Here is a 22900-nt window from a genome sequence, read left to right as displayed (position 1 = left end):
ACACTACTCAGATGAAGAAGCGCATGCGTTTTGAAGAAAGGAACGATGAAGTGGAAAATAGTGGCATTTACAATCATAATCACAAGAAATGTAAACAATCCCATCGTAGTTATGATCAGATTAAAGGCATTGAAATGATGTGGCAGATAAAAAGAAGTCATAAGATAAAAAAACGCACCTTGAGGCGATTGATGAAATGAGGCGAGGAGTTTTGTTTGAGGAAGAGGGAGCAAGGTGATGGCATTCCTTTAAGCTCTTCTTTGCTTTTTGGAGATGAAAGTTGCGGAAGCTTAGTGGATGAGATGAGCAAGGCCTTCCTAAGAAGTATGGGTCCCTTGAAGGTGCATGAGAGTGGGGAATTGGGGAGGTTTGGCCAGCCCCTTTGAAGGTGATGAAGTGAAGATTAAAACGTAGATGCTAGGCAAGGAGTAGTGTATGGCACAAAATTGGCAACATAACAATACTCTATTCAATCTTGCAAATACATGAGCCAAGCACCTCAATTTATAGTGTTTAGAGGGCTGGAATTTGAAGAGCCAAATACAAATGAAATGCTAGCCAAATTACATGCATGTGTGAGCACATGGAAGCACATGGAGCACATGGCACATGGGAGCACATGGGATGGTGGCTTCCAAAATTCAGCACGTGTGAGGTAGGTTCTATAATTCTTCCATGTGCTAGGAGTTCTAGAACCTTATGCTCCACTTAGGCTAATTGTGGGCTGGACCTAAGTTTAATTAGGAGTAGGAAACTCTAATTAAACTTAGGTTAGCATTTTAGGTACCACTTTGCATGTTTCAACACATTTACAAAAATATTTAAACTATGCTACTTTGACTAGAAAAATAAGAAAAACTATAACACACTAGAGTCTATGACATGTAAAATGTGTCCTCTTGACGCCTCTTTGACTATGACTCTAGTGGTTGCCTCAAGGTAGCATTTTGGTGGCCTCTCAAAGGGTTGGTGCTGGGGCCTCTTCCATCACAAGGTGTTCGAAAGAGAAGCATCAGGGGGAATGAAACAGTGAAGAGAGCATGAATTTTTGAAAGGTTAACGTATAAGTGAAGCGCAAGCGACAACGTTTTCCAACCATTGATGATGGCCATGTGTACGCTTGTGATAGAGTATGGTGAGATGTCACCTCAAAACACTGTGTTTGTCGCGTCGCTCACAAGACACGTAGGTCGCCAAGGACGAGCAGTTAACCTCTTCACTGAAACAAGTTCCAGTTCGAGCCTGGGGGGCTTGTGTACTGGACCAGAGCGTTGGGCTCAGCGCTCGGTGATCGAACATCGGCACCTAAGTCAAGCAGGTCAGCTCGGTGGTCTGGTTGAGTTAATGGGCCACATAAGTGGGCCCTGGGTATGTGTGCGTTGAGGTTCATTCATATACTTAACGCGTATAAGGCATGGTAAGAGAAAAAGTACAAATGGTGTGTTTAGTACATTCAGATCTAGCACAAGCAAAATATTCTCTAAAGACGCCTAAGCCCAAGAGCACTAGGGTTTTGGGGAATAAGCTGCATGCATGATATGTAAAGGCTTGTACGGCTACAGTGGAAAGATGGGCCCTTTGATGCTGATACATGAGCTGGTACCCTGGAGGCCATGCTGTTAAGATTATGCATTACAATGAGGAAAGATTATGTGTGGTTGTCGTACTAAGGTTGTGCGCATTGTAACAGACTCTCCTCCCATCAAACCTATTTTCACTCGAGATAAGGTTCTCATGAGAGAAGGGTTGTTACAAGAAGTAACCTAAAAGTAGTCTATAAAAGCCACTTGAGATCCCTGGTAAAGGTACCCGCTCTGTTTCAAATGGAGTTGCGTTCCAACATCCAAAGGAAAGAGCAAATTCTAGCAGAGGCAGACAGAGTCACAACCTGTTCCCCGAGTCAACCAGTGACTGGGTCAACCAGCAAGAACACTTCTTTTAACAGTTCAAATACAATGCATTTTGTCTCTTGGTATTACTGTATGAAAGCTGGACATATCTCTAGAACATGTAAAGCTAGAAAGTATTTTGTTCCTAAAGGATTGGCCAAATGACTTCCTAAGGAAAGGTGTTAATCCTGCTGAACCCTAGACTAAAAAGGGGTGTCATATGTGTTAATCTTATTTTGCAGAAAAATAGCAGGAAAAACTAGTGGTACTTGGACAGTGGATGCTCAAAGCACATGACTGGTGATTTGGCTCACTTCACAAGTTTGAAACTTAAAGTTGAAGGGCATGTCACATATAAAGATAATAATCGAGGAAGGATTCTTGGAAGAGAAAATGTTGGAACTAGAAATTCAACCACAATAGAAAAGGTTCTATATGTGGAAGGACTAAAGCACAGCCTATTGAGTATTAGCCAATTATGTGACAAGGGCTACAAGGTTAACTTTGAAGCCAACAAATGTATAATTTCAAATGAAACCTCTGAAAAGGTGTTATTCACAAGTAAAAGGGTAAATAACATCTATCTCTTAGATATCATGAACAATTGCTCTGAAAATGGATGTCTCTTATCAAAAAGTGATAAGTCTTGGTTATGGCACAGAAGGTTAGCTCATATCCATACAAATCAGTTGAATAAATTGAAATCTAAGGATCTTGTTTCTAGTTTACCAAATATAAAGTTTCAAGATAACAGATTATGTGATGCATGTGTAAAGGGTAAACAAACAGGAACTTCTTTTAAAACAAAAGATATGATTTCTACAAATAAGACTTTGGATGTTCTGCATATGGATTTGTTTGGACCTTCTAGGACTGCTAGTTTAGCTGAAAATTTCTATGCCTTGGTAATTATTGATGATTTCTCAAGATATACCTAGACTCTCTTTCTTGCTTCTAAAAATGATGCATACAAAGCTTTTAAGAAACTGGCTAAGGTTCTGCAGAATGAAAGTGATAATAGCATAAAAACAAATTCGCAGTGATCATGGGGGAGAGTTTCAAAATGCAAAGTGTGATAGGTTTTTTCAAAAACATGGGATTATACATAGCTATTCAGCCCCTGGGACTCCCCAACAAAATGGTGTGGTAGAAAGGAAAAATAGACCAGTTGAGGAGTTAGCTAGGACAATGTTAAATGAATCTAATCTATCTAAGTATTTTGGGTCGATGCAGTATACATTGTTTCTTATGTGCTTAACACAACCTTGATTAGACCCATTCTTAAGAAAACTCCCTATGAACTCTATAGAGGTAGAAAGCCTAGTATTAGTCATCTTAGGGTCTTTGGTTGCAAATGCTTTATTCTAAATAAAGGAAAAGATAATCTGGGCAAATTTGATCCTAAATCTGATGAAGGAATACATATTGGCTATGTTATTAATGGACATGCTTACAGGGTGTATAACAAAAGATTGCTTACTGTGGAAGAATCTATGCATGTGGTGTTTGATGAATCTGATTGTTATTTTCCTAAATTTGTTTTGGATGAACCTATAGTAGATGATTTAAGAACCATTCTTCAAAAGAATTAATCTATTGATCTTGATACAACTGATACATGTGTTGTCAAAAAACCTGTTGTGAATGCATAATTGCCTAAAGAGTGGAAAACTCCCAGGGATCTCACACTTGACAATGTGATTGGAAAAATTGAAAAAGGAGTCTCAACAAGGAAATCTCTTAACAACTTCTGTGAGACAATGGCTTTTGTTTCACAAGTAAAGCTTAAAAATCTGGAGGAAGCTCTACAGGACAACAATGCATGTAATGAAGTCTGGTCTCTAGTTCCAAGAACATCTGAGATGAACATCACAGAAACTAAATGGGTGTATAGAAATAAGATGGATGAACATGGGGCTATCACCAGGAACAAGGCAAGGTTGGTTGCTAAGGGCTACAACCAGGAAGAGGGAATAGATTATGATGAGACTTATGCACCAGTGGCATGATTAGAAGCTGTCGGATTCCTCTTAGCATTTTCCAACATAAAAGGATTCAAGTTATTCCAAATGGATGTAAAGAGTGCATTCTTAAATGGATATATTAATGAAGTGTTTGTTTCCCAACCTCCAAGATTTGAAGCCTACAAACATCCAAAGCACGTGTTCAAGCTCAAGAAGGCACTCTATGGACTTAAGCAGGCACCTAGACAATGATACGAAAGCTAAGTGACTTTCTGCTATCTCAATGTTATCCCTGAGGCACCTCTGATAGAACCTTGTTCATAAAGAAGAAAAGAAAAGACATTATACTTATGCAAGTCTATGTGGATGACATCATTTTTGGATATACAAATGAAGAGTTGTGTGAAGAATTTGTAAAAGTAATGAAAAGGTGAATTTGAGATGTCCATGTTGGGGGAAATGAATTACTTTCTTGGCTTGCAAGTTAAACAACTCAAGGATGGAATCTTCATAAATCAAGCTAAGTACTGCAAGGACTTGCTTAAGAAGTTTGAGACGGACAAATGCAAAGTAATCAGCACGCTTATTTGAACAAGTTGTCAACTGGATCAAGATCATGCAGGAAAATCAGTGGATCAATCAAAATACAGGAAGTTAATTGGTTCTTTATTATACTTAACTACTAGCAGGCCTGATATTATGTTTGTTGGATGTTAATGTGCCAGATATCAATATGATTCAAAGGAATCACACTACAATGCAGCCAAGAGAATCCTGAAATACTTGCAAGGAACCAAAGATGTTGGACTATGGTATCCAAACAATGTTTCCTTGAATTTAACTGGTTTTTCAGTTTCAGACTTTACAGGTTGCAAGATTGACAAGAAAAGCACAAGTGGAACTTGCCACATGCTTGAATCAAGTCTAATTTCTTGGCATTGCAAGAAACAAGCCTGTGTTCCTCTTTCTACAGCAGAGGCTGAATACATAGCTGCTGGAAGTTGTTGTGCTCAAACTTTATGGCTAAGGCAACAACTAAGTGACTTTGGAATTCTCTTAAATAAAATACCTATTCAATGTGATAACACTAGTGTCGTAAATCTGTCTAAGAATCCTGTTATGCATTCTAGGACTAAACATATTGAAATTAAACATCATTTTCTAAGAGAACATATAGATAATGGAACTTGTGAGATCAAAGTTATTGGTACTGAATTACAATTGGTTGATCTGTTTACAAAACCCCTGGCTAAAGAGAGATTTAATTTTCTGATTAATGAATTGAGAATTATTAGCATAAATTGTCCACTACAGTAAAGATTTCAATTTGTTGTTTCTTGCTTTAACGTGTTGTTTTTCCTAGTTCAGAATCACAGTTATAACTAGGAAAGAGAAATAATTATTTCTCTCCCTTTGACCATTGACTGCTTTTATGGTTATTGACCAGTAGGTTTATGATATTGATATGTGTACCGTCCCGTAACCGGGCGTTGACAAAGTCAAGGTCAAAGTCAACGCCTGGAGTCAAAGTCAACACAAAGCGTCGCCTAGGTGAAGGCCTCGCCCAACCAGGGCGTCGCCAAGATCAAATATCGCTAAGGCAAGGCAATCACAGTGTGGTTCCCCGATACCCATGGGTAGGAAAGACCATGGAGGGAGCGACGCCGTGGCAAGGCCTCCGGTCCCAATGATCCGGAGCAGTGATAAATAGAAGGAAAAGGTGGCTTCAAGGCCATAGTGATAGCACCAGTGAAGGGCAGCCTGACTCACGAAGTACCCCTGCCGCCTCAGAGACGCCTTTGGGGCAGATACGACTCAAGGGGAGGGTCACGCCCAGGGCAGCTAGGTGCAGGGTACGAGGGGAAGGCAGATACGCTCTCAAAGTGAGTGACTAGATGATTGGGGGCATGAGTTGGCACCCAAAAAGTCACCCCTTGCGCAGTAGCACTCCCAAGCAGGAGGACTCACACGTAGAAACGTCCCCAGATGGGCAGAAACGTCCCCAGATGGGGTCACGGCGCTGTGAGGCCCTCCACGTGTACGACAGCCAGGTCAGAATAGAAACACCATTCAGTCAGGTACCAGGTAATTAAAGTCATTCAATATAGTTTCTGTTTCGAGCGTTTAAGGTACTATAAAGGCTCCCAAGCGTTTCAACGTCTTAAATGCGCTACGTTTTCTAATTAGACGCGTTAATTAAGTGCGTTACATTTATGATTAAAAGCGCTTTAAGGCGCTTTAAATGCTTGGGCAGTTTAAATAGCGCCGGGAATGTTGGAAACAGGGTTGGAAGTTTTTTGGCAAATTTTCCCAGAAGACACTCCAGTTGCTTGCTCGAAATCGTAAGGTTACGCACAAGGGACTGGAAAAGAGGTTGTTTGCCAGAGCGAGAATATACACACAATACACAGTTCATTTTACCACCTTTAGAGTGCCATACGCGGTGCCCAGATACGGAGGTGCACAGTTTTGGTGTTTCTTGCTGGCTGACTTGAGCGTCGGAGTGCAAACGGCCGCTAGGGCGCCCTTTTGTCCTTTTTTTTTGCAGGAATCCACAGGTAACCAGTGGGAAGGAGTCCCTAGCTGACGGTTGAGGTCGCGCACAAAGACGTCACAGGTCAACCGGACGGAACATTTGGTGCCCACCGTGGGGCCGATATAAAACATCAGTCCCATCACAAGTTCAAAAAGATCTACCAAGTTACAGTAACGTTTGAGGAAGTTGGAAGAGACCGTGACAATGGCCCCCACCAGACGAAGTACAGCACGCGCAGCCCCAGCAAAACTGTCCATGCAACAGGTCCTGGAGATAATGCGGGGGCTGCAGGAGGATATGGCGGAGTCGAAGCTGGAACAGGAATGCATGCAGGCAGATCTCGAAGCGTCGCATGAGAGGAATGAAGAGCTCCGCCGCATAAACGAGGAGTTGCGCCGGGGTCTGAGAAATAATCGGGGGCAACATGAACATGGCGAGATGGACAACCACTCCCCGCCCAGGGAGTTTTCCACTCCCTTCTCGCAGGAGATTCTGGATGTAGTGATCCCGAACACGTTCGCGGGGCCCAAGGTGATCTTCACCGGGATGGAGGACCCTGAGACGCACCTCGCTGCATTTCACACACAGATGGTCTTGGTAGGCGGTTCTGACGCTGCCAAGTGCAAGCTCTTTATGAGCACCTTGACTGGGATGGCTATGGACTGGTTCATCAGCCTCCCGGATGGTCATATCACGTCTTTCCGACAACTGTCGCGATTGTTCAGGGAGCAATACCTAGCAAACAAAGCCCCGCCGCCGGTCTCCTACGATTTGTTTGATGTGAAACAGTATCAAGGGGAGACCCTCAAGGAATACATCAACCGCTTCGGGGCCCAGGTGGTCAAGGTTGGTACGACAGAGGAACCTATGATTGTGTACGCGTTCGTGAAAGGCGTATGCCCCGGTCCTTTTGGAGAATCCATCATTCGCAACTGCCCTAGGACTTTTGCAGAACTACGGCGTCGGGCGGTAGAGCATATCGCTTCTGAGGGAGAGGTGTGCGTGAAGCGCACCAGCGTCGTACCCTCACGCCCGAGGGGACCAATGCGAACTCAATGAGACCACGACGGGAAGGAAGAAGCCCGAGGGGAGACGCCCCTACGAGGCCAGAAAGCCCCAGCCCCGGGGTCCAGCAGGAGGCAATCGCCCGGCCAGAGAAAGAGCAAGGCCGGCGAGATACAATTTTGTGGTGGAGTTGAAGGACCTGATCGCCGTGCCTAATATAGCCGAGAGACTGAGGCGACCAGCGAAGTCCGATAAGGTGTTGGGGCCTCGGAAAGACTCTTGGTGCGAGTTCCACGAGGCTTTCGGTCACCACATTGATAACTGCCTTTCGTTGGGTTACCAGCTGGATGAGCTGGTGAGAACCGGGTTTTTGAAGCACTATGTGGCGGAGCCCACAACGATCGCCACCTTGCCGCCGCCGGCAGAAGAACCAGCACACGAGACGCCGGTTTTAGGCGAGGTCCATACCATAGCCGGAGGATTTTCCGGCGGAGGTCCCACTGCCTCCCAGCGGAAGAAATACGCGAGGGGGGTTAACTCGATCGAAGAAAGACTCTCGGGTGCGCCGTGGGAGTCGGACATCGTATTCACGAGAGGGGATCTCGGAGACGTGGTGCTGCACGACAATGACCCCGTGGTCATCTCAGTCGTCACGGCGGGAAGAAAGGTGCACCGAGTACTTGTCAACCAGGGGAGTTCAGCAGACGTTATGTTCTGGTCGACATTCAATAAGTTGCGACTATCCCCCGACCTACTGAGACCCTACACAGGGTGCCTGTATGGGTTTGCGGACAACCAGGTGGAAGTCCGAGGCTACCTGGAGTTGAGGACTACGTTCACAGACGGAGAGGCCTCGTGTACCGAAAGTATCCGGTACTTGGTCGTGAACGCCAGCTCCGCTTACAACATCTTGTTGGGCAGGCCGGCGTTGAACCGGTTGAACGCAGTGGCCTCCACACGCCATATGAAGATGAAGCTTCCAGACCTCAGTGGCAAGGTGATAGTCATCAAGTCAGATCAGGAGGAAGCAAGAAAATGTTATGAGAATAGCCTGAAAACGAAGAGAGGCGTGTTCATGGTGTACGAACGTCCGTCGTGTGCAGACACGACGATGATGGAGGCGACGCCCGCTGCGCCGACGCCTAGCGAGGCCGCACCCGTGAGGGCGACGCCAGAAACAGATGCACACATGGAGGAAGGCCCTGACGACGCGGTGCCCGTGGAAGAGGCGGCGCCCGTCGAGGATGATAGCAGGGAACAATCGGCGGCCAACGACGTAGAGAGGGAGATTGGCGGCAAGACATTCAAGTTGGGAAGTTTGCTGAGCCCAGAAGAACAGGAAGGGGTGGCAGAAGTGATTTCGCGCCACCTGGATGCCTTCGCATGGTGCGCCTCGGATATGCCCGGTATCGACCCTGATTTCCTGTGTCACCACCTCAGCATGGACGCCACGGTCCGCCCCGTGCGCCAAAGGAGGAGAAAGTTTAATGAGGAGCGACAGCAGGTGGTGAAGGACGAAACGCAGAAGCTGTTGAGTGCTGGCCACATCAGGGAGATTCAATACCCTGAGTGGCTGGCCAATGTCGTCTTAGTAAAAAAGGCGAATGGAAAGTGGAGGATGTGCGTGGACTTCACGGACTTGAATAAGGCGTGCCCAAAGGACTCGTACCCGCTGCACAGCATCGACGCCTTGGTGGATAGTGCGTCCGGCAGCAAGGTGCTGAGTTTCCTGGACGCCTTCTCAGGGTACAACCAGATCAAGATGCACCCGAGGGATGAGAATAAAATTGCATTCATGACTGAGACTTGCAGTTACTGCTATAAGGTGATGCCTTTTGGGCTGAAAAACGCGGGCGCCACATACCAAAGGTTAATGGACAAGGTCCTGGCACCCATGCTCGGGAGGAATGTGTACGCCTATGTAGATGACATGGTGGTGGCGTCGCAGGATAGGGCACAACACGTGGCGGACCTGGAGGAGTTGTTCGTCACAATATCCAAGTACCACCTCAAGTTAAACCCTGAGAAGTGTGTCTTCGGGGTAGAGGCCGGTAAGTTCTTGGGTTTTATGCTCACAGAGAGGGGGATAGAAGCGAACCCCAACAAATGCGCAGCGATTATCGCCATGCGAAGCCCGACGTCGGTGAAGGAAGTGCAGCAGCTGACAGGGCGGATGGCCGCACTCTCGAGGTTTGTCTCTGCTGGGGGAGAGAAGGGGCACCCATATTTCCAGTGCCTCAAGAGAAATAGTCGTTTCGCATGGACTGACGAATGCGAAGCGACTTTCATTAAGTTGAAAGAATACCTGGCGACGCCACCGGTCCTCTGCAAACCGGTAACAGGCGTGCCCCTCCGGCTGTACTTCGCACTAACGGAACGAGCTATCAGCTCAGTGCTGGTCCAGGAGCAGGACCAGATTCAAAAACCCATCTATTTTGTAAGCAAGGCCTTACAAGGCACAGAAACCAGATACCAGGCGTTGGAGAAGGCAGCGCTGGCGGTGGTATTTTCAGCCAGGAGGCTCCGTCATTACTTTCACAGCTTTACGGTGGTAGTGATGACAAACCTCCCTATACATAAGGTGCTGCAGAAGCCTGACGTGGCTGGGAGAATGGTACGCTGGGCGGTGGAGCTGTCAGAATTCGACATCCAATACGAGCCTCGAGGATCCATAAAAGGGCAAGTGTATGCAGATTTTGTAGCAGAACTCTCGCCCGGAGGGGAATAGGAGGTGGAGGTGGGCTCGCAGTGGTTGCTCTCGGTTGATGGCTCTTCCAACCAGCAAGGGAGTGGTGCGGGAATAGTCTTGGAGGGACCCAACGGCGTGCTGATTGAGCAGGCCCTGCGCTTCGCCTTCAAGGCAAGTAACAATCAGGCAGAATATGAAGCCCTGATAGCAGGAATGCTCCTGGCCAAGGAGATGGGCGCGCAGAACCTCCTGGTGAAAAGCGATTCCCAGCTTATTACGGGGCAGGTGTCGTGTGAGTTCCAAGCGAAGGACCCACAGATGGCGGCGTACTTAAGATACGTCCAACTCTTGAAGGGAGCATTTAACGCTCTTGAGCTGATACATGTTCCAAGGGAGCAAAATGCCAAAGCCGACCTGCTTGCCAAGCTGGCCAGCTCGGGCAAGGGGGGTAGGCAGAGCACAGTGATCCAGGAGATGCTCAAAGCTCCGCGTAAGTTCGTGGAAGATAACAGGGTGAATGTCATAGAGACCTTGGATGGAGGTCCTATCCCGCGCAGTTGGAATGTAGCCAATCTGAAGTTTTATTTTAGTTGACTTATGTAAAGCAGCTATGTAACAGTCTTGTTAAAGGGGACGCTCTTTTTCCCCTTCCGGGGTTTTTTAACGAGGTCCCCAAATAAAAGAAAAAACATGTTTGAGAAAAAGCCGTGCCTTGGTTTTTAGCCTTTATCTTTCTCCGTTTGAAGTAATGTGAGGCGTCGCCAAGAGAGAAGGCGTCACCTAGGTGAAGGCGTTGCCAAGAGAGAAGGCGTCGGTCTAGGTGAAGGCGTCGTCAAGTGAGAAGGAGTCGCCTGAGTGCAGGTGCCATTGAGGAACATGACCAAGGAAAGCGCACAATATGCGAAACGTATGCGAAGTAAAGCGGCGTTGCAAAAAATCAAGTATGGTATAGAAAAGTTGATGTTACAAGAAATGTTCGATACAATGGGAGTAGCGCGAATGGGGCGAATATTACAAATCATGCAAAAACACGAACGAGCCACTTCTCAGTGGCCATCGGAGTCAGCACTTGAGGAAGACGAAGCCCCGATCCCAGCCCGCAGAGCTCGGGTAAGTCGTGTCCTCCTCTCTTGGTTTATTTTCGAACCTGCACCAAGGGAGATGAATGTGTCAGAGGCACCATGAAGCAAAACAGGCACAGATAGAAAGCAATAAAGGCGGAAGTCGCTAGGGCAGGGACTCATACCTATATACTTTTCGAGAGTTACAGCGTTGAACTCCAAGCTGATCAAGGTGGCGGAGTCAAAACTTCCCGCCTCAGCAAGAATCCGGCAAGCCACTTGGTCACTCGGAGCCAGCTTCTTGAAGGGTTTGGTTTTGAGGGCCCTCGCCTCTCTCACCCAGTACAGTGGAAAACCATCCAGAGCGGTGGGAACGAGGTCAGTGCAGCAGATCTTGAAGAACCGGCCTTTCCACCCGGTGAATGAGTTTTGGAAGGCGGTGAGGAGAACTCTCCCAGGAACGTTACTGAGAGTTACCCAGAGGTTGTGCCTTTGCCTCTTCACCTCAAAGAAGTGAAGAAAGAGGTCAACCGAAGGAGCACAACCCAGAAACCCGAAGAGGATGTCAAAGGCTTTGACAAAGGCCCAACTGTTGGGATATAACTGGGCCGGAGCGACATTGGTCTCCATCAGCAGTTCCTTCTCGAACCGGGAGAAGGGCAGGCGCACGCCGATGATCTTGAAAACCACCTGGTAAAAGTAAAAGAAGGGGACCCCATCGTTGGCCCGTTCATCCCCGCATACTGGCTCCCCTAGAGTGCAAGGGAGCACAGCAATGTCGTCGTCGTGCCTCCTCGCGAAGGCACGATGATCATAGGAGCACGAATCCCCTTTGTGTTCCCGTATGGCCCTGGTGGAGAGTAAGCAGGAGCATTCGTCGAGGAGCTCCCTCGAAGCCCACAGATACAGGTCCTTGGGGTCGACCCTGGGGGAGTAGCACAAGACGACATTCTTGAACAGACTCAGGGAGTTTCGAAGTTTTGGCAGAGGAAAAACGCCAGTGGGAACAGACACTGGAAGAACTCTTCGCGAGAGGAGAAAGGGTGCAGTTAGGTTACGAAAGGCGCAGAAATGATGAGTGCAGTTTCAAAGTCTTGAAGAATTAAATATAGCGGTTAGAGCGCCAAACGACACAAATGGAGGTATTGCAGTTAGAGCGCTAAACGACGCGAATGGATGCACCGCACGATCGAGCCACGTGGCAGAAGATGGAAGGATGGCCCTGGCATCCCTGGTTAAACTCAGAACACGTCGTATCGACAGAATGCCCAGTGGTACGATGCGCCGTCGAAAGTGGGTCAGGGGCACAGTAGGAGTCAGGATCAAGTCGAATGACTGGATATCCCATCAGCCATACAAGAAACGCCACGTGGATCAATTCGAATGACTGAACGTCCCATCAACCATACAAGAAGCGCCACGTGGATAGCACGAGCAAAACCTTGAGCTCTTCGCTGTCCTCAGGCGTCGACCAAAGCCAAAGTCAAAGTCAATGTCAAGGTAAAGATGACGCCCAAGGCGACGCCAGCATGAGACGCCCGAGACGTCGCCTGGAAGGACGCGAAGGGCGACGCCAGCGTGAGACGTCGCGAGCGTCGCCAACCAAAATATCAGCAGGGTCGCCTCCCCGATACCCACAGGTAGGAAAGACTGTGGAGGGAGACGAAATCGAAGAGGGCAAAGTTAGTTACTGGCGTCGCCTCCCCGATACCCACAGGTAGGAAAGACTGTGGAGGGAGACGAGACCGCCAAACGCCAGCGAATCACTGGCAGGGTGTTCCCCGATACCTATGGGAAGGAAAGACCATGGAAGGAACGACCTCCCCCAGAGCGCTCGGCGTTTTAGACACCCGGGGACGATACGGCGCTGTTGCAGTAGGCCTCTCCTTAGGCGTGGGCGCCGGGCGTTAAGGATCAAGGAAAGGACCGTTTCGGTGTTAGAAACACCCCGGGAACGATACTGCTCCACTAGGTGAGCCTCCCCATGGGCGTGGGCATTGGCGCGTGACCTTTCCCGGGCATACAAGGCCGCCCAACGAAGTGAAGGAAACAGGTATAATACAAGCAAAACAACCGAAGCACGCAAAGGCAAAGAATGAGAATAAGATCACACAGGCAGAATTCTGTGTCGCGAGGACACGAAAGTAATCATACAAAATCCCAGAGTTGTAGCAAGAGTGCAGACGATTCAAAGAATTACAAGTTTATCAAAGAAGGTTAAAACAAGTATAAAAGAATGGGCTGATGATCGGGGGTGGCGACTCAATCGTCTATCTCCAGAGGCACGACTTTTCCATCAACAATGTGGTGAGTGGAATCGCAGTTGGAAATGTCGATCCCCGGGTTCATGCAGACTGCTTGGGCCAGAGCTTCCTGGAATCCCTCCTCGAAAGTGCCCGGCATGTCCTAGATGAGGGCTTTTTTGTCCTTCTCTAGCTCCTCGATGGCGGCGACCCCAGAAGCTACCTGCTTCTCCAAAGCCTCCTTTTCCACACGAAGCCGACTGACCTCGACCTGTAGTTTGTCGTAGTCAACCTGGAGAAGGCCCATAGCCTTAGCCTGGGTAGCCATTTCCCCCTCCATCCGTTCCATCTCGTCAGCCTGCTCACAGCAACGGTCCTTCAAGTCCTTTTGGACTTCTGCGTCAGCTTCGACCAAGTCTTGAAGGCCCGTTAACTGAACTTGGAGGGCGACTTCCCGGGTATAAAAGTCAGCCTGGAACGCCATTGCCTCTGCCAGTTGCTTCTCAGCCTTTTCCTGGGCCTCTTAAGCCTGCTTCAGAGTGCTTTGGTAGGCCTTGTTTTGGCATTCCAGGGTTTTCTTTTCCTCCTCCAGGGCAGTTACCCTTGTTTCCAAGGCCTGGAGGGTTTGAGCTTGCAGGACCGCATTTTTGGCCTGGGCGCGCCATTCAAGGGCCACCGCCAAGAAGGCCCCCAAGTAGAAAGGCATGCCCTCCTTCCTGTCGGTGCCCTCTGGCATAGTTCCGCCACTGAAGCCCCTCATCAGATGCATGATTGGAGGAGGGATGGCGATGAGATCGGGGGCGGCAGCGACGAGAGCAGGGGAAGCAGAGACTTCTGCCGGTGGCGGAGGCAGGGCAGATTCGGCGCCTTCGCCCCCTTCCTCTTGGACTGTTGTGGGGGGAAGTGAGGTCGCACTTGGAGGGTTGTCCATGAAGGAGTTCCCTCCCTAGGGCGACGCCTCTGGCAGAAGGGGAACCCGCGCAGATTTCCTCCTCTTGAAGGGTGCCACACCTTCCGAGTCCTCATCATCCGATAAAATCTCCAAGACCCGTTTCCCTTTGTCAAGGGGGGTTGGAGCCGGCGACGAGGCCACGGCTAGAGGAACGGCGACAATGGGCAGAGGAGAGCCAGGAGTCTGAAGCGCCTCAGGGCTATGTGGGGACGGTGAAGATGAGCCTAGTGGGGCCTCGGTGGTGATCGGTGGTGGCGGTGGCAGAGTTGGTGGGGGAATCGGATCAGCAACAGGGACGGAGGAGGCGCCCGCCTTGGCAGCACGAGCCTCTTTCATCACTTTCGCCAGCATCATCCTTTTGGAGGCATCCATCACCGATCCTACATCCAGATAGACCAAGCAGCAAAAATCAAGACCAAAGCAACTATACAAAATTACAAAGCGCATAGATGCGTAAGATGCAAGTAACATGGCACAATAGGAAACAAGTAGAAGAGGCTGTGGGAACAAACATCCGGTAGCAAGGTGTTCACAACAAAAAGGATGAGGGGAGAGTCTCCTTACCAAAGTATGTGGTCAGGGCGTGAGCGTTGTATTCGCTAGCAACAAGCTTCAATGTATCAAAAACGATTCCCAGCCCAGCCAAGGCTTTGCTTACCTCCCTGTCAGCAGGAGATAGCTCTTCCCGGGCTTTGGCCCTAAGCAGCTTAGGGCGCTCCGTCCAATAAAGGGGGAAGCCGTCCAAGGCTGTGGGGTTGTGCTTGGCGCTGCACACTCTAAAGAATTTCCCTTTCCAGTTTTTGTAAGAGTTTTGGAAGAGGGAGAGGAGGATTCTGCCCGCGATCCCGGAAAAGCTTACCCAGAAGCTTTTCCCTTACTTTTTCACTTCGAAAAAATACAGGAAAACGTCTACGGAGGGAAGGATGCCCAGGTGTCCGCAAAGAATTTGAAAACCCCTTACAAATGCCCAGCTGTTGGGGTGGAGCTGGGGGGGGGCGATATTAATTTCGGTGAGGAGTTCTCTTTCAAAAGGGGTGAATGGGAGACGCACCCCTACGCGTTTAAAAACCGTCTGGTACATAAAGAAGAAAGGTTTCCCCTTTCTAGGTCTGTCGTCCACGCAGACAGGTTCCCCAGGCCTGCCGGGACGGACGGATATGTGAGCGTCGTGAGTGCGGCAGAAAGCGTTAAAGTTATACAAGTGGGGATCCCCACGATGAGCTTCCAGGTCCTGGAAGGTAGTCAGGCTGGTACACTCGTTCAAGAGCTCGTCGGGGACCCATGGGTAGTAGGCTTTGTAGTTGGACTTGGGGGTCTTGGGGGAGGAATCGGACTCCGCGTTCGTGCGCGTCATGGTGTGAATAATTAGCTGGAGAAAAAAGAGAGGAAAAAGGGTTTTAACAAGTTTAGCCATGACAGGAAGGGAGTGAACCCCAAGAAACACTACCCACGCGGGAAAACCCAGAAAGAAAGAGAAGGGAACAGAGAAGGAAGGAGAAGCGGAAGAACGCAGTAATGCATAAATGTCAACAGTCCCAGGCAGTTCAGTAAATCATGCAATGCGACGAAAGGGAAGAGTCGTGGATATGCGAAAATCATACCTTTGCTGTCAAAGAGAAGGCGGAAGAAGAGCACAGGAGGGAGAGAACAGCAATTGCAGAGAAAAGGGGTTGAAGGCGATGAACAGTGCAGAGACGCAGAGGGAATGAATGTAACAGTGGGGTGAGTGCGGGGTTTGGGGGTAACTTGAACGTTACATTTGCAACCCAAGAGGCGCTAACTAGGAGCCGTGAGATCGTGCCACGTGTCAAAGGATCAATCGCCCAGGGGAAACGCAAGGGTCTCTAGGGGCTGGCCGTACGATGGGCTACGTGGCGCGCGATCAAGGGTAGCCCCAAAAGGTGTTATTTTCCCCGTTTAAGAGGATGTCCAATCAGTCATTAAGAGCGCTCCTATGGTTCAGAGAGTGTCACGTCAACGATTCGAGAATTGTCGAGTCAGCAGGGAATGACACGTCATCAGGGCGACACGTGGACGACGTGGGCGAGGCCTTAGTCTTTGCGCTGAAGACAAGTCTTCGGCTTAAGACTGGGGGGCTTGTGTACCGTCCCGTAACCGGGCGTTGACAAAGTCAAGGTCAAAGTCAATGCCTGAAGTCAAAGTCAACACAAAGCGTCGCCGTCGAGCGAGTGCAGGCGAGAAAGAGAAAGGTCCTCAGTGCATCCAGGGTGGAGGAGATGTACACCCTGGGCAAGTTGAGGCACCAGATAAAGACCTTCTCGCCGATGAGCGAGTTCAGGCGAGTTAAAGACCTTCTCGCTTACATGCGAGCTTAGGCAAGATAAAATCCTTCTCGTCTCGAACGAGTTCAGGTATGGCGCAGAGGGTGGAAGAAGTTTGGAAGGTGGCTAAGGTAGGTTCGAAGAGAACGCCTAGTCAGCTGGTCTTTGTTCTGAAGTCCAGGAGGGTAAAGAGAGAACCCCAAAGGGCGTCTCTGCTCCCAGATAAAGAAACAATTGCCAAAGCATGAGGCTAGGAAAAGCTGATGTCACCAAGAGTTCTTGGCGATCGAGAAAAGTTCAAACAGCGGCGAGAAGGTTAAAAGACTTGTTTGATAAAGCAGGTCGAGTGGGACGTTGTTTGAGCCAATAATTGAGTTACAGTTCGTTGCTTGAAGGGTATTCTTGTGATAAGGTTAGTTGCCTTAAGAGTACAAGTTGGTTAAAGTGATTATTACTTGAGTTTGAAGTGGTTCGAAGCAGTTAAGTCAAAAGTCGTGTTCGCAAAATCGTTAAGTTAAATCCGACAAAGTTAAACATGCAAAGAAGGTTAAAGTGCTTAAAGAAGTCAGGAGAATGAGTACCCAAACTTTGTCATTGAGATAAGTATTTGTTAAAGGCATACATACAGGAGTTTTTACAGAATAATACAAGGGAAATCATAAAAGTAGCAGATGAAATGGAGTTGATTAGTCTTCGGCAGGAACGACCTTTCCATCTACTACTTCGTTGTTCAGCGACACCAGGCTGAGATCAAGATCGGGGAATAGGCAAGCGAATTGTTCCCGCGCAGCTTCGAATCCAGCAGCCAGAATCTGAGCATAATTTAGCTTGAGTGCTTCGATTTGCCCCTGAAGTTCCTCAATCCGCTTCTTGAGGTCTTCGGTTTGCTCTTTCAGCTCTTTGTTCTGCTGTTCCAGCTCTTCAACCTGTTTTTTAAGTTGTTCGTTGGTCTCTTGAGCCTGGAGAAGGTCTTCAGTAACCTTCTTGGATTCCGATTGTGCTTGGGCCAACTCAGCAGCCATCTTTCCCTTCTCTTTGTTGGCCTCGACGAGATCAGCCATGGCGTCGTCCCTCGCCTTTTCTACTTGCCCAAGTAGTTTCTCTCGGTCGATCGACCTCTGCTCCAGTTTTTGCACCTTAGCGGCGTCAGCTTTCATGAGAGCCTCTAGGTCGATTGCCTTGGTGCGAAGAGGCACGATTTTGCTTTCCAGCTCGACCTTCTCTTGGGCAAGATCGTGAACTTTGCGGCGAAGGTCAGTAGCCTCCTTGCGCGCCAGCCTGAGCTCGGTACTCATTGCATCCTCCACTCGGGAGTGTTCGATTTCTGCAAGCGTCAGGCTGAAGGACAACTTCTCCACCTCAATCTTCATAGTGCTGTTTTCGGTTTTGAGGTTGAAGAGGTCATCTTGGAGCCTCCTGGTTGAGCCTTCCACAACCCTGGTTATGATCGCTGGGATATCCTCTGCTATGGTTTTCAGTTTGGCAGTTAGAGGTTCCCACATCCTTGTGACCTCAAGGGGAAGGTTTGCCGCTTGGAGAGGCGCCAGGGGGGCTTGTAGTGGGTTCTCGTCGCCGCCTTCCTTAGCAGGTTCTTCAGTGGTTGCTTCTTGGCGTGGCGACGCAATCGGGGATTCGGTAATCAGAATCGGAGAGGTATGAGCAACCTCATCCCCGACTGGAACATTTTCTGCAGCTGAAGTGTTTGAAGGGGGGCCCCCTCCGGCTGACACGTATGGCGTAGAGGCGCTTGGGGGGTCCTCCAGGAAATTTGGCTCTTGGGCCTCAGCTGCAGGTGGCGCAGTGGCCAGTGGTACCGCTTGGACTGGTGAGGAAGGAGCCTGTGGTGTTGGCGATGATGGAGGAGGAGCAGGCGTTGATGGTGGTGTTGAGGTTGGAAGAGGGGGTGGGGCAGGTGGTGAAGATGGTGCCACCCTTTTCCTCTTCGTAACGAGGCCATCCTCGGTGACCTCGTCGTCCTCTTCTTCCTCCTCATGGATGACTTGAGGGGCTTTCCTTTTGGGTCTCTTAAGGACCAATTTTTTGCGTTGGGCAGGTTCCTTCGGTGGTGATCGCCCATGGACAATGGCGGCCTCCACCACTGAGTTTGGCACCGTTTGGGAACCGGTCGCCAAACCGTGGTTTCGGGCGAGCGCCTTTAGTTCGGCGAGCATGTTTCTGGGCAACATGTCGTCTGCATGGAATGAAAATGTGTGGGTTAACTCAAGGGAAACGAATAAGTGCATAAGGTAATAAAACAGCAAAGCAGATGATATATGCAGGAAAGGTAAAACCAAAGTCTTGCGCATAACGCACAAGACGCCCAGAAACAGCTAAACAGAAGCAATATCAAGACAAGAGTGTAATGTCCTAACCTATTCGGATATCTAGCTGATCTTCGTAGAATTCGAAGCATATCAAGGTGGTAGTGAGGAATGTTACATTGGCATCCGCCACCTTCTTCCAGAAGAGACAAAGGTCTCTGTCCAATGCTCCCATGCTATCAGGACTTCTGGGCCTCCTGAAGCAGCTCTTGGACTCCTTTTTCCCCTTGTCCACCCAGTACAAGGGGAAACCATCAAGAAGGGAGGTGTCCTTGTCGTTTGCACGTACTTGGACAAATTTCCCCTTCCAGTCTTTGTACGATTGCTGGAAGATGGTAAAGATGGACCTCCCAGCAATCGCGTTCAAGCTGACCCACAAGCGGTCTCCTGGGTGCTTGGCTTCGAAAAGGAACAAAAACACGTCCACCGACGCGGGCAACCCCAGGTGGGCGCACGTCACTTGGAAGGCTCAAACAAACGCCCAGCTGTTAGGATGAAGCTGGGCGGCAGCAATGTTGAGCTCAGTCAGAAGTTCCCTCTCGAATCGAGTGAAGGGGAATCTGAGCTTGACTTTCTTGAACAAAGTCGTATAAACAAAGCAGAAGGGCCCGTCGGCGCTTACTTTGTCATCAGCACACACGGGCAGGTCGGCAGGGCAAGGCAGCACCATCATCTTTTCGTCGTGCTCCTTGTGAAACGATTGGTGGATTTCGTCCCCCTTAGTCAGCCGCAAGACTGCTCCCGCAGTGTTCACAGAGGACGTCTCTTTCAGAAGGGTTGAAGTGGCCCAGGGGTATAAAGTTTTGAAGTCTGGCAGAGGAACGGGGGCTCCTCCAGCGTTAGGTGGAGTCGCCTGGGCCAGGGCAGATTGGGAAGACGCAGGCCTCTCAGCCTGCGAAGAGGAAGCGCCACGAACTTGTGTTGAGTCGTGTGCTTGTGAAGGAAGGTTTCGTGCTGATGGAGGGGGGTTCGGGGTAATCTTGGTGCGAGTCATGATAACAGCTGCAAAGGAAGAAGAAAGGAAAATGATCAGGGGGGTTACAAAGGCTGACTCGATCATAGAAGGAAGGTGAAAGACGAACGAATGTAGGTTCGTTGCGACGATTGACGAAGCCCTAAGTTACGCAGAAGAATAAATGGAAAAACAGCCCACAGCGTATGCACCAAGCAGTTACAGGATGATGCAAATCGGTGAAAATGCAAGAAAACCCAGCAGATGAAGGAAAGTAGGTTCCTTTCGATGATCAGGAAGACGATGGAGGAAGATGGTGATCTAGAGCGTTGAAGAGCGTTGAGAGTTTTCGCAGAAGGAGGTTAGAGCGTTTGCAAGCACGAAGAAAGTGATGGAACAGTGGAACAAAATGGGTTTAAGGGTTTTTCGAAATGGTTTTAGGAAGCGCAAACGGCAAATAAAGAGAGCCGTTGATGAAGCCACGCGTCGAGCGATGAGTGAGGGGTTTGGTGGAGCGTCAGAGCAGCAGAAGGTACAACCGCTTGGAATTCCGCGTCAGTGCCACGTGGATCGGTGTTAACGAAGACTCTTTCAGTCTTTTCGCTAGACAAGTCTTCGCTTAAGACTGGGGGGCTTGTGTACCGCCCTGGTGATCGGGTGTGATGACGTGGCATCCCGCTACAGTATAGGCGTGTTGACAAGGCGCCAGGTTGGCAGAAGGGAAGGAAGTCGGGGGGTTCGTGTAGTCGCCAGTTGTTATATTGGCGTGTTCCGACTTCCAGCTTACCAGAATAGGCGATCGCCAGGTTGAAGATGAAGTCGCCCGATGTAGATTCAGGCGACCTAGTTATTGGAGATCGCCAGAGAAAGCACATCGCCGAAGATGAAGGAGAAGCAGATTATGAAGGCGGCCGGCGAGACCACAGGGAAGGTGTATGAAGGCCCCTAACTCGCCAGTTCCAGTAGAGATCGCACTCCTAAGTTAGCTATGCACTGGGAAGTACCATGCATAAGTAACTTAGCCAAAATGAGAGTAGAAGCAGCGCCAAGTCAGGGAGCCTCCAGATGATGGCACGTGTACAGTTGGATGCGAGCCACGTGTCCAAGTCTGTAACTGCCAGGAGAGAGAAAGCTACCAGGTATATAAGAGTTCTTAACAAACTTTCTGAGGTACGCACGTTCAGTTCATACACTTTACGCTTGCGAGTTAGAGCTGACTGTGAGAGAGGATTTGCACGGTTCTTGTTCTCTTAGTTTTTGGTGATACCGTCACTGACTTGAGCGTTGGAGTGCGATCGGCCGCAGCGGCGCCGCTCTGTTTCTTTGCAGGTTCTTGAGGTGGATCTTGAAGAGGAACGGAGGTGAGAAGCTGTGCGCACGTCGATCCTTTGACGAGGCAGTTTCCAGCGTTCCGGTCAACAGGCAGGATCACCTTTATTATAACACTGAGAACATTTATTTTCCTTATTTTGAATTGGTTGATCCATTTCATTATGAAAATAAGTAATTGTTGGTTTTCCTAATTTTTTGCATCGCATGTGGGGGTCAAGTATGAAATTTTGTCCAATATAAGTAGACCCAATAATTCTTGTTTCGAACTCAATGAAATTGGATTTCATAAGCCTTTATAAAGGTGTGGAGTTTGTACATGGGATCAATGAAGGTTATCAGTTGTAAATGGCAAGAGGAATATATGGTTATAATGTGAGGACAAGGAATCAAAAAGCTTGAAAGTGGCCACAATCACACCATCAATCATTTAATATAATTGTATATGACATTGGTTGTTGACCATGTTGGGGGTGACTATCTCTTGGACATCAAATTATGAATTTTCTCAACTAAACTTTTGCACAAAACACATAGTTGAGGTTTGTTGATTTTTTTTTAGTAAGGTTGTGATATCTTCTTCATAATAATGTCATATGTGTAACATCATGTCTATCTTCAACCCTCGTTCCACACATCATATTTTTGTTCTTTCCCAAGTTGCCTTTACCAAAGCTAAAATCAACCATTAGCTCCCTTAAGAACGGAGTTCATGCATTCAGCTGGATTTGTGGTCATATGGCCATACCTCTTGCCTCCATTATACGTCTAAGTCCACTTTTCAAACAATATGCAATCTACCCAAGAAACTACTTTCTGAAATTCTGATTGCATAATCGATAACTTTTCTTGTAAAATGGGATGCTTCATTTCATAAGTTGTGATAAAGAAATAAATGAAATTACTTAAATGCTAACAAATTTTGTAATTATAAGATAAGCAATGTTATTACCCATGTTAATCAATTGTCGCTTCATCTAAAAAAATTTGAACTTTTTTGTTAAAGTTGGAAGTGATATGATGTATGCAATAGAAAGAAACGAGACCATCTGGTTCCATCCAATTTCTTTGGATTGTAATACTGACATTATGTTGGTTTCTCTATCAATGATCATGCACAACGTCGGTTGAGGTGTGACACATTTTTGCAATAATTGGTAGAACCATATCAAAGTCTCCCGAGTCTTTCCTTCAACAATAGAAAATGCTAATGGAAATGTGTTCTGATTCCAATCTTGAGCAATTGTGGTTAACACTGTTGCATGATAAATTTTGATTAAAAATGATCCATCCACTTGGATAATAGGTTTGCAATGCAAGGCTTAAAAGAGAGAAACAAGCAATCCAAAATGTAGTAAAATGTGTCTTGAACATCATCAACCATATAAGAAAATGGTATATTGGAAAATTGTTCCTGAATTGCTTTCTTGTAGTGCTTCCAACTGCCTAAGAAGATCATTTTACAATTGTTCACAATTGCTAATTCACATGGTAAGAACTTTTTGTTTTCCTAGAAATTTTTTTCTATATGATAGTATACTGATGGAGGCTTTTTATTTCTAACAATTACGCTTTAGATCAGAATGGACAAGTTTTCTTTAACTGAAGTGAGCATCATGGATGCAATATGGGTTGAGTCAAAATTAACTTTTATGTATCAATTCTTTTATGTCCCTT

This window comes from Phaseolus vulgaris, chromosome 5 (genome assembly GCF_000499845.2).
Source record: "Phaseolus vulgaris cultivar G19833 chromosome 5, P. vulgaris v2.0, whole genome shotgun sequence".
Taxonomy (NCBI): domain Eukaryota; kingdom Viridiplantae; phylum Streptophyta; class Magnoliopsida; order Fabales; family Fabaceae; genus Phaseolus; species Phaseolus vulgaris.
This window is presented reverse-complemented; position numbering follows the sequence as displayed.